Raw genomic sequence first — 18,736 nt, 5'->3', positions numbered from 1 at the left:
GATGGCCCTGCTGGGTACTCCTAGTACACTCTGTGCTACGCTCTCATGGAATCTATCATATAACATTTTTACTGTTATATACATTTGTCTATCCACCCCTCCCCCTCCTCCTAGTAGATGGGTATTGTGCCACCAGGATGCAGAACACTATCTGATACATATTAAGGTGTTAGATAAATATTTGTTGAAAGACTATTTCTGATTTCCATTTTTACTGGATACAGAAAACTGTTTGCCTAGGTTAATCTTAACGCCTTTTGGAAGAGCCCCACTGGTCATCGATCAACCATAAAAAGCCAGGGGACCTGTACTCTAGCCTGGACAGAGTCACACCATCAGGCTGAGAACAGAGTACAAAGCTGAAACGCTGCACTGCAGTAACCATCACTAACAAAAGGTGAGTAATTTCCACAAAATACTGAAAATCTACACTTGACGATGACTCACCCTTTCCAGGCTACTGAATAGCCAGACGTTAAACATTTGTGAGTACAGTGGTTAACAAGTATGGCTGAGAAACAGGATGTGGATTTTATACTCATATTTATTAAAGTAGATCGAATCAGATGTTTAGCTGACCTCTACTCTCCATTTTGTTTTCACCACTCTGACAGTTCTTACAATACACTTGGAGAGGAACTAAGAAAATTCAAACAGAGGTGGCTGTACCCTACAGTCCACAAGTCCAAGAAAGCATACTTTATTTTTCTCTCCTTTAGGCACACTTACTCTTTAATTTGAGTTCATATTTTTTAAAATTAAATTCTATTATTAACTGATATGCTGCTTTTTTTTTTTTTTTTTTTTTTTGCGGTACGCGGGCCTCTCACTGTTGTGGCCTCTCCCGTTGCAAAGCACAGGCTCCAGATGCGCAGGCTCATGCTCATGGGCCCAGCCCCTCCGTGGCATGTGGGATCTTCCCGGACCGGTGCACGAACCCGTGTCCCCTGCATCGGCAGGCGGACTCGCAACCACTGTGCCACCAGGGAAGCCCATATGCTGCTATTTTTCATCAACGAAATTCATGATTATTTCAATGAATGAAATTCATTGTAAATTTTTCTGATGACATGACCCATGCTTTTCAGTCTACTTCCCAATTTATGTAGCATCCAATTAAATGAGTGCTTTGCAGTGTTTCTCTTTTTCCTTCTTTTGCCCCCCATTTATGCCTTTCCTAAAATGGGTCTTGAAAAATAAAAGCAAAACCCAACAGCAAATATGAACTTTACACATCAAGTAAAGAACTGTTCAATCAAACAGCTATATTAAATATGATATATCCTTGGGTGCTGAAAATTAATATAAGTTAAAAAATCTCTGGAGATGACATTATACTGATAGGACTAAAAAACAAACAAAAACCCACCCTCTACACACACAGCAAAAGTAGCATATAAGAGATCATTTATTAAGCTACCCAAACTATGAAATCTATAATTAGTATTCCTACATCTGGAGCATCCTTTAATCTGGGTATCATAAATGCAAGGAATACCAAGTGAACATGAAGACTCTTGAGTAGCTAGCGTGACTGTCAAAAAAAAAAAGTTCACATATATACAAACAGAAAATATACACAGTACCTTAAAACTGTCCTTTTTAAATTTTCCATTTTTATACCATATGTATAAATTCCTAAATGAGAATAATTAACTTTTTCCCGTAAAAGTATAATGATTGCTTATTTTTTCTTTATGAGAATAAACATAAATGATAAAAATTATCCTTAGAAAAGTCCAAGTAAATGAAAAATTGTTTCAAATGCTTACATTAATCCTTCTTTAGTCTCCTAAATTTCAGCTATTAGCATCCCATTCTTTATCTGATGCTAAGGAAAAGACCAAAATAAATTGATGTTTCCTCTGTTAAATAGCAAAAATTTTAAAATAGTTCTTCTTTTCTTAGAGTAAAATGTCACACCAGCTGATCTGCTTTCTCAGTAGGCCCAAAGTCTGTTTCTTAAGAAAATGGCAGTTATCCAAAAACTAGAGCTCAGTCCTTTCACAGGGCTTCTTAGAACAATTTCATTAAAGCCACTGAAAAGAACCAGAGGATTTTCTGCAAAGTGATATTTTGATGAGCTGACTAATGATGTGATAATGTCTGACCATAATCTTCTACCAGTAGGGGATATATCTTAATTAACACAAGCTTTTGTAGCCTTTCACCCACTGTTTCTTTCTCTCATTCAATCAACAAAAGGATTCCCAGGCAACAAGACCTGGATGACATGCTGCACACAATTACATTAATTTGGGTTCCCTGGACAACCAATTGTGAGACAGTATACTTATTTATTTGAAAACAAAGATGAGAAAACTAAAATACTCTTTCCAATTTTAACAAACTGTTTTGTACATTTACTGTGACTCAAATTCTTTATTTTCCCTTTAGTGGAAAATAGGCAATCTGCAATCCTCCCCAACATGCAGAACGTAACAAAAGCAATAAACATTTGCATAACAACAAAAAACAGTATGCATATATATTCTTGGAATGAGAAAAAATAAAGTCTTCTCTCTACCACTATAATAATAAGGAAGAGAAAAAGCAAAAAGCACAGTCAGCAGGTAGCCTCCAGCTGTCAGTTACATCCGAGTCTGCCTTAGGTGCAGGGGAATTGCCTTTCCCAGAACAGCTCAAATCCAGTGACTGAACAAGGCAGGGGTAGTTTAGCTGTACACAGGCAACTCTGATGGGCAAAATTTGCTCCAAAGCTTCCTGCCACTTTGGCTGAGGCTTCATAGAGACTACATGGTGGTTCAGGTTCTTCCTGTACCCAGTTTCACTGCCTTCCTCTTCCCTTCACAGGTGTGGATCTCTAATAAGCATTTTACATTCACAAATTACTTCTCAGAATCAGTTTCTGGTGAACCCAACCTGCAACAGGTGGGTTTGACAGAACTCCACTTTGTACTTAGAGCTTCTGCAGTGCTCTTGGTTACTACTGGGTGAGATGCATGAATGTGTGGTTAAGTCAGAATAAGTCATTTCCTTTCCAGCTCTTTCCAGAGGTAACATAACTAACACCTTCACTGCAATACAGATGCTCGTTGTTAAGAAGAGTTGCTCTCAGAAATGCCCTCAGACACACATACCCTGGGACAAGTAATACCATCTAATCTGGGCTGATGATGGGAAAAATAAACAAGTGGCCTTTCAGGGCACATACTATACTAGCCAGTTGCACCATGCCCCATGCTGAGGTCCATAAGACGCACATGGCCATCAAGCCTTCAGGTGACAATGTCAGTGGAAATGTAGAAAATTACAATTTAGGTTGGTATGAAAAATGTATAGGAAATAGAGGTTAAACAGTCTAATGTATAGGGTAGCCTGAACACTCTTCTTATAGTGGTTTTGTCCCTTATCATGAAATGTAGTAACTTATTTCAACAGTAATAAGCTAAGAAAAGATAATGATTAATTTAGAAGTAAATATTGGGACTTCCCTGGTGGTCCAGTGGGTAAGACTCCATGCTCCATATGCAGAGGGCCCAGGTTCGATCCCTGGTCAGGGAACTAGATCCTGCGTGCATGTCGCAACTAAGAGTTTGCATGCTGCGACTAAGAAGTCCGCATGCCACAACTAAGAAGTCCGCATGCCGCAACTAAAGATCCTGCATGCCACAACTAAGACCCGGCACAGCCAAAATAAGTAAATAAAATAATTTATAAATAAATAAACATTTAGAAAAATAAATATTAAATTTACTTGTCTTTGTCAAGAAAGTTGGTGATGAACATGCAATTTGAACAAAATGTTTGTATTTTGCCATCCACCCTGGAAGCCATAACAATTTCACTGAATACATGAAAACACTCAAATCTGTTGATAATGAATCAGCATCTACTTCAAAAGTTATTATTTTATGAAAAGACTGGTCCAATGATGATAATTTAACACATAAATATGTAGAAGGTGCAGTAGGTGATCAATGTCATGAAAAAAAAGTAATTTGACAATAACTGGGATCCAGGTGGCTTGGTCTTTGTGCATAGTGCCAAGCTATTCATCAAAAGATAACAAAGCTATTCTAATTTTATAGAATTGCTCAAAAACTGAGCATTAATACATGGGAAGGTGAGTTGGAATGAGAAAAGATTATATTCGAAGTGTCCACAAACATCTTAAACTCTCTTACCCTCCTTCCACTGATTGTCTATCTCAACATTCTCTACTGTAAGGCAGAGTTTATCCCCCAAGGATCTCTAGCTTGTATTTTCATGTTAGGAAGAACAGGTACTTGTTTCATTTTTCTTTTTCTCTCCTAACTTTCCTTTCTACACTCAACTTCCTGTTCTTTCTTCATCTTGCTCTTTTTTTAAAAAATGAAACTTAATCCCTTCCAATGAAAGTTCTTCTCTCTCACTTCTCTAGTCATTTTCTACCCACTCCATTTACTGTATCACAAAAACCCAAAAATATCAATAGTTCCCAAAGACATCCTTCTTTGGAAAGGAAATTATACAGAAGAAAATAAGCTGGTCAAGTCCATGTTCTGGTTAGTGAGGTAGGGACTGGAGGCGAGTTCTTCAAACACATACACTTTGACAACTTTTACACAAATACAAAAGAATGGGGTCTACCTATTGGAGTTAAAGAAGAAACAATGGCATGGATGAAGAGGTAAATTTAAGACTAACAACAAGACATGAGAAATGTTCCTTTTTACCTAGAAGTACAAAACACCAAGAGTAAATTATGAAAAAAAAAATAGAAAAAAGGAGAAAAAAAGGAGATTATATTGATAAGGGGATTCTGACAGTGGCTAAGTGTATTTATTCAGTTCATGCATTCTGGAATTAAGGTGGATTCAAAGACCCACTGGGCCTATGGTGATACAGAGTAAAGCCAAAACTATTAACTTCCTATAAGAAGTTACTGGTCTACTGTAGTAAGGTTTTGGTTCCTAAGAAAATGGTGTCACCTTAGAGTCAATGTTTAGTTCCCCCAAAGTTGAATATTTCTTTCACCCATGCACAGCCACCCTGCCAAATAGCTCCAAGCACCCTGCCAAATGGCTACAGGGTAAGAGGATCATTTAATAGTTTAATTTTTGACATGTAGAAGGGTTTTTTCTCAAAGGGACTTAGCCATCCCTTTATTAAAGGTGTTCACAATCTATGAACTGACTCAGATCTAGGAATTGGATGAAGGGCTGTGACTCTCTACCGAGATGATTCAGGTTATGCCTCTGTCTGCCAATCTTTGAGTTTTCTTTTCATTTGTACAAATCAAGTAAGACTTTACTAGGCTGTCCTTCTACTTGAGTCCTAAGGACACCATGGTCAGTCAACACCAAAGATCTCAACAGGTCAATCCATTCTGATCACTGCTCTGGACATGCTGCCCATAATGGTAACCACACCCAGCTTGAGTTTATCAGTTAAGTGCTGCCTTGTAACCCCTGCCTCTCAGAGACCTCATCATCTCCACTGAGTTCAAGCAACCCAATGATAGCCTCTCTCGTTTGTCATTCTCAGCCTGCAAACTGTCACCATAGAGCTTTTCAAGTGTTCTAGAATGCCTATCACCAATGTATTTCTCAAAGCTGTAGTGAAAGAATCGTTCATGAGCGTTTAGTTAAGGGGTTGATAGCCATCATATATAATAAGTTCTCTTCAGCTTTCCAATCTCTCTAAGGTATTGGATAACTTCATCTACAATATATCTAAGATGTCTATAAGCATATATACCGAAGAGTTAAGAATAAATATGGTTAAGGATTTGAGATGGAAGTTTAAAAGGCATTAATTTTTATTTTATCTGTATCTTGTTTGTATTTTAAAGAGAACTTATATAAGAGTAATCATTTTTAAAAAGATAGATGTGTATACTATCACACACACATACACACACACACACACACACACACACACGCCTTCAAGGGCACTTGTCATTTACACTCCCTACAGTACAGCTTTTGTAACACTATCCACTCCTCTACCTCCTGAGAAAGACATGACACTGATGCAGAAACAGCATGCATGCATGCACACACACATACACACATGCTGCTTAAAAGAGAAGGTACAAATTAATATTTCCCATAATATTTAGGAAGTACTACTTAAATATACAAACAAAATTTGCATATTTGAAAAAATTTTTTTCAGCAAACCTTTATGATCATGTACTAAAAATAAGGCACCAAGTTAGGTCCTCAATAAACTAAGAGTCTAGTAAGGAAGGCATATGTGTTATCAAAAGAGATGTACACTGCAAATAAATAAGTGATAAACGCGTACTCTAACAGTCCAGAAGAATAGAGCCACCAGCTTTGCCTGGATACATCGGTAATAAAAAGCAAAAGAGGCAGAGAGGTTTTATAAAATAGTGAAATAAACCAAAAAGAAGTCCTTCTTATCCATGACGTTAGATGAAATGAATAATTTTGCTAGCATTTTTGCTGTCTTCTATATAATCAGGTAAAGCATCCTTTATTCATTTACTCACTCACTCAACAAACTTCCATTAAGTACCTATTATTTGTCACACACTATGAACAAAACAAATGGTAATTCTCAAGGGCAGCCCTGTTTATCACAAGGAAATGCCAGGACCACAAAAGAACTGCAATGCAATTACAGCCATGATGGGGCTCAGGGCAGGCTGCCCCAGAAGGTGCCACTTTGGCATGTGGATTATTCCAAGCTAAAGACAATCGAGGCCCAACAGATGCAAGAAGAGCTTCTTACCTCCCCCTTAACTACCTAAAAGAATTTAGATAACGGGCCTTACCAGGAAGAGAAGTATTACCAGCCATAACTTTTTACATCAGAAAGACTTATCTGCATGGCGTGGGAAACATTTATTTACCAAACATTTGCTCTTCCCATCTTCCTGTGAATTGTCTTCCTCCCCTTTGAAGACCCCTACCTGCTTCTCCTTAGCTCAGCATGGCACATAAGTCTCAATTGCCTAACTGGCAAGAAGCCACATCTCTTTGGGGTTCCCATATATACGAAATTAAATTTTTTTTTCTTGTTAATCTGGCTAAGGTCAATTTAATTATTAGGCCAGCCAAAGAATCTAGAAGGGAAGAAGGAAAAAGTTTTCCTCCCCCTATCTACTTGAAAAAGAATTTAGAATGTAATTACAACATTACTTAAAGAGGGAAAGAAAAGCTGTTTTCCTAGGGATTCAAAGAAATTAATGGTTTGTCAAAATTTGGTGTTTTATTTTCCTTAGGAAAAGAAATATGCACACTAATCTTAGAAGAAACAAATTACTTCAAAAAATGAGAATTAAAGGGCAAACTTACAGAGAAGTACATCCAAACCAACTAGAAAGATACGGAGTATAAATTTTCCTTTTCTGAAAAGTTCAGATCAAGTAAATGTTCTTTATTACCATGGTAACTCAGTATTGAATAACAATAGTTGCTATTTAAAATATTGCTTTCAAAGCAACATCAAAGGCATTCAAATTAATACTATTTTAGATAAATCAGAAAATCTAGCTGCAGAGCAAGAATATTTTCCTATTAAAGATATAGACAAATCTTCTGTTGATAAAATTCAAATGGAAATGGACTGCGATTTTAGAAGAAAAAAACAATCAGCTGCATGCTCTGGTTATATAAAACTACCTTTTCCACAAATATTAAGACCAATATCAAAGGAATACAAAAAAACAGAATCTTATACTTGTCTTATCCAAGGGAGGAAAAAACAAGTCCATACTTGTAACTCAGAAGATAAGAACATAGAGCACAATATATACAACCAGAGCTAATAAATGAATACGAACACTAATAGGTGCTAGATAGAAAACAAACATAAAATCCCATATTTGGCACTTATCCTCCACAGTATTCCCTGTGAGATTTTCTCAACTATCCCTCAATTTATCTGTTATCATTCCTACCCTATGTGGAATTAAATTATCCACATTTTAGGATATATTTCTCTGAAAAGAATTATACAGCCTTACATCAGCAATGAGCTGGTAAATGAGAAAATTATATCAATGCAACAGGTTGTAGGTGAGGAAACTAAAAACCACACTGCCTGACTGACTGGCCCAGGGCCATATGGCTAGCAAGAGGCAAAGAGATTTAAAAAGAAAACAAAAACAGAAACAAAAACAAACCCCCAAAACTCACAGTCAAGTGTTCTTTCCACTGCATTATATTGCCTCATTCTTGGGAGAGAAAATACTGTACTTCCTTTCCTGGCCTCCCCCCTCTCTTATTTTCTTCTTGCCTAAGGATTACATAATAAGAGAAAAATGCAGCAAGGTCATATACAATCTGTGTGCCTTCACACCTGGTACTTTTAACAGTGTAAGGTCTGGAGGTAGGCCATGCAGTATTACACAAAGAAAAACTATTTAATGGATGCTTTTATTTTCAGAGCAAGCCCAGTGATAAAAGTCTATTCCTTTAATATTCATTATTCTAGTTCCTACTTGTTAAACATACTATTTAAAAAAAAATCAGCTTTTGAAAGAACTGCAAACAGACTTGTTGGCCTCTAAATACATCAATGAATCAATGTCTGTAACTGGCTTTCTTATAAAATATGAGTTCTATTTCCACCGAAGCTAAATACAAAAATTGACAGGGTGAAAAAAAAAGAACAGAGGTTTAAGGAAGGTGAAAGCAAGTAACACAGGCATTTTCAGTTGCACATATTATTGCTACTAAGCTTTCCACAATCTATCTCTTAAGGAGAATGTTTTCTTTTCATTTGTCAAAGCAAATGCACTTTTTTGACAACGTTGGCATTCAACAAAGGAAACACCTCAAAGTGATCAAGGCTCAGCTTGATACTAATTCAGTCCCTGCTTTCTGCACAAACTCAGTACCCCCTGGGTGCATATTCAAGGAGGAATAGGCAATTTTATCCAAAGAAACTGGAGGGTTTTTTAATGTTTTTATGAAGTTCTAATCTAAAACCCTGGGCAAAGAAAATTACTGGCATGAAATACATGGTCCTTTGAAACCTATCAAAACCAACCTTGCAGTGGGAATCTTCTCTGTTCTTAAATACAGGACCTCCTGGTCAAAGACCAAGCCTATGAAAGGATGGATTAGGGAAGAGCAACAAGCAAATATATGAATTCACTTTCTTCATTAGGTTGTTTCATTGGATAAATTTGAGTCCCCCCATCTCTCTGGCTTTTTTATTGCATGTGCATTCCCGATGCCAGGACTGCTTGTCCTTCTTTTAACCAAATCCTGTCCAAGATTTCAGGACCAACTAAGATTCCCATTCCTTGAAGAGGCCTTCACAAACTACGTCTTCACAAACTATGCCTATACCAGTGATAACCTTTGTTTTTATTTTCAGCATAATAAGGTTAGGTACTGGAGCAGAGATTCTTAATCTCCTGTGGACTATACAATGAAGTCTAATTTGTTTATCTGGGTGTTGAATATTCTTTAAACAACTGGCTCCTACATATCTCTGCAGCCTTATCTCCTAATATTTCTAACTATGAATTCTAAGCTCAGCTGCATTAACATCTTATTGTTTGCTATGACATCATGCCTTTTATGGCAATGTGTTCTTTCTTCCAACAGTGCCCTTTTCTGCATAGAAAGCTCCTACTTTAACCTCTGTGTTCCAGCTCAAATGCACCTCATCATGCCCACATAAATTTTCTGATTTCCTAAGGCAGAATAAGTTAAATCCTCTTAAAGAACTCTAATTATCTATCCATGAGAGAAAATGTCAATATTTTGCATCCTCACCAGCAATAGATTATTATTATTAATAAAGAAAATCTTTGTTAATTGATAGATGAAATATGGTATTACAGTTATTCTAATTAACATTTATTTGAATATTATTATGATCTACTCTGTTCACATAGTTTATCCATTTCTTTTTGCAGCTTATTTCTTATTGAACTAAACAAGCTGTTTATATATTGAAGGTTTTAGTGTGTATTTACTATAAATTTTTTTTTGTTCAATTTCCTTTTAGTTTTTGGCATGATTTTAAAATTTTTATGTAGTTAAATCTACTTACTTTTCTCTGTGAATTCTTCCACAATAGAATGATCTTTCATATGGAGAGTTTAATTTCTATATTTTCTTCTGATGCCTTTACAGATTAACATTTTTATGTTAAAGTACTTAACCTATCTGGAAGTAATTTTTGGTCATCTGAAGTAAAGATTTAATGTTTTTAAATAGTTAAGTGCCAAATGCTTTAACTATTTACAAACTAACACTTCATATTGATTTACAGACCTTCCTTTATCATATGATATATATTTTCATGTATCAAAGGGTCTGCTTCTAGGCTATTTTCCTTTGTTAATATATTTCTTGTCACTTTTGCTCTAGTGCCACAGTGCTTAAACTTCTTGAACTTTATAGGAGGCAGTGTAGTAAATTATAAATTAGCATTATATGAGCCTGAGTTCAAATCTCAGCTCATCCACTTAATAGCTTCATGTTCCTAGGCATATTATTTAGCCTTGTAAATTCTTTGTTTGTAAAATTCATTTCACTTTATAACATGTTTAAATAGAGCCAGTCCTATCTTGTTATTCAAATTTTTCTAGATTTTCTTGTTACTCATTTTTAATTGTTTTCTTATGCAGTTTGTTTATGTAAAACTTCAAGTGCTGTCAAAACTTGAGTTGAGATAAAGGTATCAATTATCTTGTGTTTGGAGGTTAAATTTATTTTAATAAAAGTTGCAAATCAGTGGCTTAATTTTAAAAAAAAAATAGTCCTTCCAGTGGTTGACATATTTGGTTATTTATTGACCTCTTTCACCTTATAAATTTATTTTCCCCTTCTGAATATTTATAGTAGTTTGTTTTTTAAGAACTAAGGGTAATTGTGCCAAGGAGACAAAAAGGGAAGACAGATGGATTTGTTTTCAGATATTCATGTGAGCCAGTAAACGTGGTTGAAAAAGTCAAAAAAAAAAATATTATTTTTCTTCAAATAATATTTGAAGTTTTCTTCAAATAATATTATTTTTGATCTTGAGTTCTGATTTTAATTGAAATTATATTAAGGCTGTAAATTATTTTGGGAAGAATTAAGAGTTTTAAATATTTTGCCTTTATATCTAGAAAAACTGCATGTCCCTTTCAACTTTTCTATTCTTTAAAAGAAAATCTTTAATTTTCTTTACATCACTTGATTCTCAGTTCTTACTGAAGTTATATCATTTCTTTTTCCTCTGTGACTTCCTCTTAATATGGAAAAATAGTGAACACCAAATGGATGCCTTTGATAGGCTTAGGAAATTTCTTGTTAGAAGTTTACATCATACAGGCCAAGACCTCAAATAAATAAATAATAAATACAATTAAGAACTTCTTTTTAAAGGATGATTTGAAAAATATTGCCTCTGTTTCTGCTCTGTGGAAGAAACAAGAATAGGAATATTTATTTATGTAAATTGATTCCCAGGCCTTAAAAAAAAGATAAATTCTCATTTCTATTGAGTTTGCATCTTAACCTTGGTTGTCTTTTCTACTATGTTCTCTGCAAACTCTGGAAGTCTGTATGGTTGAGTACTATATCTCAACCAGCAAGGACACGATATTCCAAACCACCACTGAACAGTCAACCATGCTAGCAGCAACAAAAGGTTTTCACTATTATTGTGAAATTGTAATGTCAGAGGAATACATCACAAATAAGAAGAAGGGGCTGGGCGAAGAAAGGATGACAAATCACTCAACTATTCCTGAAGGACAGTCTAACTCTTAAAATGTATTTTCTTATTTGCTCCAATCAGAGGCATAACTTTCTGCTAGATATTGTCATTGAAAATATTGGGATATGCAGAGATTTCTATGTGGACCTTCTTGGCTTTCCCTTCCTTCTAGCTATGTGGGTAGCCACATCCCAAGACATTTTAATAGTTTCTCAATACAGTGCCAACAAAAAATAAGATTGCCTTCTATTTTTAAGCTCTTCATCACTCTATGACAGACCATTTTACCTTTTCACTTTATTATCTATCCAAAGTACATTTCTTGGTGTTCCCTAGCATTCCATGTCCACAATTTGTCACCTCCAAATTTTCTCAAAATCTCATTTCATGGAAGAGTTTAGTTTTCCCATTCTATTTATATTTGTTTATGAAATCCCACCCTTCTCCTCTGTTAAAGTTCAAAAATCATAATAAGAGCAATAGCATTTTTACTAGACTCTATTCCCAAAGTTCCCTTACTTAATTGCCTTTGAATCCATGGAAGATAAGTATATTCCTTTGGGATTAACATACTTAATGTCTTAGGTGTGTTCATTTGGATGACCCTAAAGAACACTGTCTGTGTGATTATAATCCATTAAGTTACAATTTTGCTTTAAAAATTACAATTTGTTTAGAATACAGGAACTATATTCATTTTTAGCTTCCTTTATAAAGTGCTTAGCAATCGGGTCAAACAAATGAGTATTTAAAAATGTTCCTCATGATAATGATAATGGCACAGAATCCTTGTCTTTTTGGCTTTGGAATTATTTAGTCCCTTACCACCGATTAGCTTGGCAAAATAACCTATTCTTTCTTGACCATCCAGTACATTATTGTCATATTTTTGACATTGCTTAAGAAATTACGTTACCAATAACATTCCTCACTATTCTTTTTTTTTTTTTTTTGGCTGTGCGGCATGTGGGATCTTAGTTCCCTGACCAGGGATTGAACCTGTGCCCCCTGCAGTGGAAGCAGGGAGTCTTAATCACTGGACCACCAGGGAAGTCCCGTCACTATTCTTATTTTCCTTAATATTATATAGTAAATCAAGCAGAATATAGTAGGTAACATAGAATCCAAACTTAGGAACAAACAGTTCAGAATAAAAACGTAACAATCCATGCAGAAAAACCACTTTGCTATAATAATTCTACTTCCAGGTCCAGAAATTATATAATTTGCTTATTTTCAAAAATAAGAAGTAAAACTCTTTATGGGATAAAAATCCCCAATTTCTGTATTTTCCCTATCTCTGGTGTTGTAAGATAACTGAACTAGAATAAAACTTAATGAGGAGTGGATTCCAATCACTTACTAAGCAATCTCTATATTTTCTGTGGCTTTATAAGTGAACTATCACCTACTAAAAAATGACAGCATAGATTTCATGTTCATAAACCAAGAAACCAAGGGGAAAACAATTTATCCTCTCTCCTGAGAAAAGATGGGCATTTATATGGTAATACAAATTTCTCATTTCCCTGATAGAAAAATTTCCTTGAATTCTGAGACTATGAAATATGCAATTTAACCACAGCTCATATTTATTGAATGATTTATTATATTATGACAGCAAATGAGTTATGTTAAATTCCATTATATTAGCTAATTAATGGTCCTCAGTGATTTCCACATAGACTTACATGGCGCTAGAGTTATAGTGTTTCATTATACAAATAAAACATACTTTAGGACATAATATGTTAATCCTCACCCTGCCCTAGGTAAACAGGTATCTATCTATTTACCTAGATAGATACACAAGTAATTGCATATGTATTTGTTACTCAACAGCCCCCGCTAATTAAAGGACAGATCAATATAAATTCAATCCCTATCAGAGTTCTGAGGCAATTTAGAAATAGGAAGAATTTAGAAATAGGACCATTTGCTATGTGCTTCTCTTTGTATACTAACTCTCTCTACTTACTGGTCTCCACTTTACTCAGTAATTCACAGCAACTTCTACCATCCTCAAACCTCTTCTCTGCATTTTCCCAAAAAGGAGGTTTTTATCAGGTTAGCAGTGATGCCCTCTCACAGTTATTATTCAGTCCTACTTCTTTGGTCACCATAGATCATTCCCTCCACAGAACTTTTTATCTCCTCAGCTTCCTTGATGCTATGACAGTCCTTTAATTTGGTGTCTTTGTTTCTAACCTGGTCTTTCTCTTTTCCAATCTGTATAAAAAACCAGCAGGGGGACCCACATAAAGTACAAATTTGATTTCAGTTCCTGTTTTAAACCCTTCAGTTTTTCACCAACATCTTTAGGAAAAAAGACCAAGTTTCTTAGTAATTCCTACAAGCTCCTCCATAACATGACCTCTGGATACGGTCCCAGCCTGCCTTCCAACAGCATGACATTTTCCTGACTTTCCATGATACTTCACCCCTCTGTGCTATTATTCAAGCTATTTTTCTCCCTGGAAAAATCTCCCACTCTAGACAAGTCCTATTTTTCCATTACACTCACTTTGGCCCAGAAAGCCTCCCAAATCTCCCTCCCCATGCATCTGCATCCTCCATTTTGGTGAACACAGCATGACATTATGTATCTGAACCCTGCCCCACTTACTGGTGATTTTTCACAAAGCAGAGGATACACCTTCTTGCTTGCCTACCTGCCTTCTCCCCTTCCTTCCTTCCTTCCTTCCTTCCTTCTTCCTTCCTTCCTTCCTTCCTCTCTTCACTTAACAAATATTTACATTTATTAGGAACAACCATTTTAATGGACCCTTGAGTACAACGGTGAGCAAAAAGAGATACAGGCCTCTATCATGATAATGCTTATAGTATATCGAAGAAAACTTGTTACACCAATGATCACACTTTGAATATATAGTTACCAACGGAGATAAGTGCTCTCAAAACCAGAAATACAGTGATGGCAGCATATAAGAAACAACACCCCAAATTGAGGTGTCTAGAAGGCTTCTCAGATGAAGTGGCTCCCGGGCTATGATTTAAAGATGCTAGGTACCTAAGTGGGTAGGGGTGGGAAGAAGTGGTGGAGAGTATTACGGGTATATGGATCATGATATATATATGGTGGGAGGTAACAAGGGAAACAAAAGGAGCAGAAAAGCCAAGGTGCTCTTGTGCAGAGAAGAAAAAAACTGAATCAAGATAAGAGTAGGTCAGGGTCCAAGCAGGGATGCCTTTCTAGGCCACTGTAAGGATTTTTTGCTTTATCCAATGAGCAATGGAAAGCTATTAATGTGTTTGAGGCAAAAGCAGTGATTTAATTGGATTCATGCTTTGAAGTTTCTATGGTTACAGTGCAGAGAATAGATTGGAAGTGACAACTATAGTGAATTTAATCAGGAGTGGACCAATGCTGGTTAAATCCAACTCCCCACCTGCTCAATAGCTAATCTGAAGAAGTGGGCCATGCCAGGAAAAAACTCACAATTATTCTCACTTCTATCACTTTAAATTTTGGACCACATATCTCAGTAGGACTCTTGGCACAACTCAGAAAGGCCATCATGCTTCACTCATGAATTTACTATTTAAAATGATACATTACACTTTCTTCCTTCTCCTCAAAATTCAAAGTACTTCCCCCCTTCCTCATTTTCAGTGAAAACCTTACTATTTATTTCACTAAGAACACAGAAAGAGGGACTTTCCTGATGGCACAGTGGTTAAGAATCCGCCTGCCAAAACAGGGGACACGGCTTTGAACCCTGGTCTGGGAAGATCCCACATGCTGCGGAGCAACAAAGCCCGTGCGCCACAACTACTGAGCCTGCACTCTAGAGCCCGTGAGCCACAACTACTGAGCCTGCGCTCTAGAGCCCGTGAGCCACAACTACTGAAGCCTGCGCACCTAGAGCCCGTACTCTGCAACAAGAGAAGCCACCGCAATGAGAAGCCTGTGCACCACAATGAAGAGTAGCCCTTGCTCGCCTCAATAAGAGAAAGTCCGCACACAGCAACTAAGACCCAACGCAGCCAAAACTAACTAACTAAATAAATTTATTTCAAAAAAGAAAACAACAGAAGGAATCAGACGAGAACTCCCATTCCTCTCACTCCAAGTCCACCAACCAATCAGTAGCCAAGCTCTATAACCATCTTCTCTTGTCTTCCTATAAAGCATGAACTGCCCAGCTGCCTTACCTGAGGTCAACGCCTCCACTTGTACATTGTAATCTAGTCCTTCTGAAACCCATTAGGAGACCCTCATGGGCTTTGCTCCTATAATTATAACCTCTATCTCTCCAGGATTATCAATGTTTCCATCTCTACTTTAATCTTATTATTCATATTGTCCTTAGACATATATAAACATAATAGTTCACATTAAATATATAAGTGTATATATAAAGTACATATATATATTTATTTTATATGTACTCTAAACTCATATGTGCCTTGTCCCTATATCCTCCACCCCTTCAACTACTGCCCTATTTCTTTACTTCATTTTATATCCCAACTCCTTAGAATTTGTCCAGAGATATTTTGGCAAATATTTAATAGACAGGTCTTTAACAAATGTTTTTAATCCCTACCTTATGGTGTTTTTCAATTTCTATGGAATGAATACTCACATTGTGGATGATCTAAAGCTATCAAACTTGACTTCAGTGAACACAGAGTTGGAAAATAAGCACCCTATAACCCAGTGAGCTCACAGGAGCTGGCCCCAACACACTGGATTGGTCTATACTTACCATCTCCAGTTCTTCTCCTACTATTATTATCTCTTGAACCCACCTCAATCAGGCTTCTGTTCCCAGCACTCCACTAAAAACACGATTCCTAAGGTCATTAATTCAGCCTTCATTTTACTCCGATTTTCAGCAGCCTTTGTTTCAGCTGGTCCATTCCTCATTTTTGAAACACTGTCCTGTGGTGCCAGGACTCAGACTTGCCTGGTTCTCCTTTTACCTCAGTGGCCACTCCTTCTTAGTCACCTTTGCTGAGCTCTATGTGTTGAAATGCCTCAGGACTCAGTCCTGCGTTAGATTTCTTCTCTATCTATACACATTTCTTAAACTAGTTACTCTTTATTTTTTAATTAATTTATTTATTTTATTTATTATTTTTGTTTATTTATTTATTATTTTGGCTGTGTTGGGTTTTCGTTGCTGTGCGCGGGCTTTCTCTAGTTGCCGCGAGCAGGGGCTACTCTTTGTTGTGGTGCACGGGCTTCTCACTGTGGTGGCTTCTCTTGTTGCAGAGCACGGGCTCTAGAGTGCGCAGGCTTCAGCAGATGTGGCGCATGGGCTCAGTAGTTGTGGCTCGCGGGCTCTAGAGCGCAGGCTCAGTAGTTGTGGCACACGGGCTTAGTTGCTCCGCGGCAAGTGGGATCTTCCCAAACCAGGGCTTGAACCCGTGTCCCCTGCATTGGCAGGTGGATTCTTAACCACTGCGCCACCAGGGAAGCCCAAACTAGTTACTCTTGATGGAAGAATACCACCTCTTAGGGGGACTTTTGAGAGCTTGTGGAGGCAATTTGGTCTCACAATGATGATGAGAAGTTACTGATGGTTAGAGAGTAGGGGTCAGAGACAGCAGACATCCTGCAATTTGTGGAGAATACTGTGCAACAAGAAATTGTCTCACTCCCCATATGCTTTTAAATGACTTTCTGGACATTCATGTACATGAAAAATGCGAAGTTTTTGCATGATTTAAATATGCACTGGAATTTCTGGGATTGCATCTACCCTGTAAACTAAATATTATTGTACTCTATTGTGTCTAGAACTTAACCAAAAGATATTCACCATTTTGGAAAAGCACATCATAAGAGAACTGGGGCTCACAGTATTTGACTTGCATTGGGAGCCTGCATTTAGAACTGTTTTATTCATGATGATTCTGTGTGCGGGTACAAGTCACCTATTTCTTATGACTTCTAGTGTAGTCATGCTTAAGAATTTAAATATTGAATGTAAATCATTTACTATAAATTATTTACATAGCTCCTTTATACTAAGATATATTGATTTTTTATAAATCATTTGTGTATATAATACCTGTAAATTGAATTTTAAGAATGTAAAGTGGGCATATAAAATGTTATAAAACAAGGAGTTGGAAAAACACCTAAATCCTGTCCAGCTTCAAGGATTTAAATCCATGAAGATACTAATGATTCCCAAGTTTAGATCTCTAGTTTAGACCTCTCAAATTTAAAATGTACAAAACTGAAATTTGAGTGTCTACTCTTGTCCCCCCAGTATGCCACAGTGTTCTATATCTCAATAAGCAGCAACACTGTCCACTTACTTACTGAAACTAAAAACCTTGGAGTTATCTTTGATTCCTAACTTTTTACACTCCACCTGCAATGCGTCCACAGAACCTGTCAGATACACCTTCAAAATACATCCACTTTTCAAGACTTAGTCTCTATCACCCTATGCGTAACCAGCATTTCCTCTTGTCTAGACATCAGCAAGAGCTTCTCAACTTATCTCCTGATTTCCACCCTTGACTCACCCAACATATTCTCTACATAGCTGCCAGAATTACCATTTTAAAATATGAGTCATCCCCTAATCAAAATCCTCCAATGGTTCTCCATAACATTTATAATAAAATTGAAGTCTGCAAATGCCTATCATATCTGGTCCACGGGTATTTCTCAGACTTTATTCCCTATAACATTTCCACTTACTCAGTTCCAGCAATACTGCACTTCTTACTGGTCCTTGAACGTAAACATTTGACGGCTTCAGGACTTCTACACTTTCTCTTACCTTTCCCATATACCACTCCTCTCAGTGATTCAATGCTTTGTTCAGAGAGGATTTTCTGACCTTCTAAGTCTGGGTCCAGCCAAAACCAGGAAGGGCTCTATATGATTTAATTGAAAGGAATTTGCTGTAAGGAACTCAGGTGAGGTAAGAATTGGGAGGCTATATTAAAGATAGGGGAGAAATCCAAAGAGTAGCAGGAAGCTACTACCATCCATACAAGCTAGTGGGATATAGGGTGTAGGTGAGGCTACCAGAACCCATAAACCAGGCCCATATGGCAGAAGATAGAACCACCACTGAGGCGAGGTATCTCAAAATGATGA

At 36.7% G+C, this 18,736-nt stretch overlaps 1 protein-coding gene and 1 non-coding gene across 3 annotated transcripts in view; one reads left to right on the top strand and one right to left on the bottom strand.

The window, feature by feature from the left end:
* The window catches only part of NOX4 (NADPH oxidase 4), a 147,634-nt gene that overhangs the window by 40,164 nt on the left and 88,734 nt on the right, over positions 1-18,736 (bottom strand). The window lies entirely within an intron of this gene.
* On the top strand, positions 3,453-3,525 carry TRNAM-CAU (transfer RNA methionine (anticodon CAU)). Its single transcript has one exon. It is a non-coding gene; the product is annotated as a tRNA-Met (tRNA).

Source organism: Delphinus delphis, chromosome 8, assembly GCF_949987515.2.
Source record: "Delphinus delphis chromosome 8, mDelDel1.2, whole genome shotgun sequence".
NCBI lineage: Eukaryota > Metazoa > Chordata > Mammalia > Artiodactyla > Delphinidae > Delphinus > Delphinus delphis.
The sequence above is the reverse complement of the archived record's forward strand: the minus strand, read 5'-3'. Positions and strand labels throughout refer to the sequence as shown.